The 2,117-nt window shown below is 44.2% G+C and overlaps 1 protein-coding gene across 1 annotated transcript in view; it reads right to left on the bottom strand.

Moving 5' to 3' along the window:
• LRRC56 (leucine rich repeat containing 56) overlaps positions 1–2,117 on the bottom strand; it is a 130,260-nt gene that overhangs the window by 37,417 nt on the left and 90,726 nt on the right. The window lies entirely within an intron of this gene.

The raw sequence follows: 2,117 nt of genomic DNA, 5'->3' as shown, positions 1-2,117 counted from the left end.
CCCTGGCAGTTTCTACTCCCTAGGAGCAGAGCTCCGAGGTGCTCTGCGACAGAAGTGTTTAAGTGCAGGTTAGATCAGCATTTGTCTGGATGGTTTAAACAGGAATGTTCCTGCCTTCAGCAGGGGTTGGGCTGGCTGACCTGCTAAGGTCCCCTCCAGCCCTACTTTTCTAGGATCCTATTAAGCTCAAGAGATAAGTAAACATTTCCAGATTTCCTCCAGGAGGGCATTTATCACCTTACAATGAGCTACGAATTCCTTCACCTCAGCTTCCCAGGTACTGAGCTAAACAGTGCTGGATTTTTGTCTAGGATAGATTCCTCCTGCACTAAGTTTTGTGTCTGTGTATTTGTGGTTTAAGAAAGGTGATTCTATCAGCACCTATATCAAGTCTGAGAACCAAGACCTTTAGGTTAATAAGAAGTTGATTATAATCATTGTGGCCTATTCCTTCAATGTTCTTTAATCTCAGTGGTGGAGAATGGAAGCCACAAAATGGGCATTTGCTTTCATCTCTGAATTCCTCTTTTTCTCATGTGCCTTTCTTTTACTTTTCCAGTTGACTTGAATGAAAATAGGTTCAAGTGATTTATGATGCACTAAAGGGCTAGGTACTCAAAACTGTGGGAATATAGTCCAGACTATGTCTTTCTTTTCTTCTTGGTGTACACTAAAGAATGGCATAGGAGCTTCTCTCCAGGATGTGAACAAGCCTCCCTCTAGCAGTTAGCCACACCCTGTGTTTCTAAAGAGTTATCTGCTGGAAACATAGGAAGCACACATCATCTAGAGGAAAAAATATGTTCCCCACTGTCCCCCAGATAAAGTCTAGGATTTGTACTGAGGGCTAGGCTACTCTGGAAGCAAGATCAAATAGCTGTTAATAAGCATAGCCATAAGGCAATGAGCAAATTCTGTTATATAGCCCTCCCTATCTAAAGCCTCCTATTTTTAAGTGCTCACCCTCAAGTCAGGGAAAGGGGCAGGGGAGAAACACTTTTAACTGGACAGGAAATCTGCTTAGACTTGAGGAAAAAAAACCCTTAAAAAGCCCAATTAAAGGGGAACTGGAAATTGAAGATCAAAAGAGCTATCTGAAAACACATATCTTGCCTGTCACTCCCTGATGTTCTGTAGGATCCCTGGTGGCTGGAGAAAGAAAGGAAGTAGGCCCATCCCTTAGGAAGGGGCTCTTAATCACTACGCCCTATGCTGTATGCTGGTTGCTAGTGGGGGAGACTTCCTTAGATATTAAAAAGGCTTCAGTGAAACCTCCTTACATACCTGCCCTGCAAGCTGTGCTCCATGCCTAAAAAAAAGCCAGAGAAGCTTTGAAAAATATACTCCTTTCTTCATCCCACTGGTTCTGATCTGATGTCAGTGAAGAGAGCTTCCATACGGCCCGCTCAGCTGTCTCACCAAGGACATCGCCTGCATACTAATTCGAGTCAGGCTTTCCTCCAACCTGATCAACTCTGGTGGCATGGCTGTTGCCTACACTCTGACTGGGATCTGGTTTCTTGGCAGCCTGCTCAACTCTGTTGGCATGGGCCTCGTGTACAAGCCACCGAGGATCTTGGTTCCCAAGGCCTACCTAACTCCTTTGGTATGGAACTTGCACCCATACCCACTGAGAACCGAGTGTGGCCTGTTGGTTGTTTTGAGTGTGGAGGGGACAAAAGTCACTGTCCTTTAGAGCATCCTAAGGAAGCCAAAATAATTTTTTAATGTAGCAATTTGCAGAGAAAAGTTTTGAGACCAAGGGGGAAAAAATGAAGGATATATAGGGAAAAGTCTTCCTCAAAGAACATTACTATAAATGGAGATTTGCAGTCTGTCACACATGATATTTGGAAGCAGAGAATTCTGGATATCAGGAACATTCATAAGCCCAGGCTCAGAGCCATGGTACCTCTGTTGCCTTGGAGACAGGGAGGACCCTGGGCAGACCATATAACATAGAGGGGGCAGAAAAATTAGAATTTCACCAAAATGTAATGGAGGTTGAAAGAAATAAACAGCTTAAAAGTCTGTTTCATGCTCCCTAGTGACCTAGGGAAAGGGCTTGGCCTGGCTAGTAAGCAGGAGAAAATTATTCTCTGATGACCCCTGTGCAG

This window comes from Alligator sinensis, unplaced genomic scaffold (genome assembly GCF_000455745.1).
Source record: "Alligator sinensis unplaced genomic scaffold, ASM45574v1 scaffold907_1, whole genome shotgun sequence".
Taxonomy (NCBI): domain Eukaryota; kingdom Metazoa; phylum Chordata; order Crocodylia; family Alligatoridae; genus Alligator; species Alligator sinensis.
The sequence above is the reverse complement of the archived record's forward strand: the minus strand, read 5'-3'. Positions and strand labels throughout refer to the sequence as shown.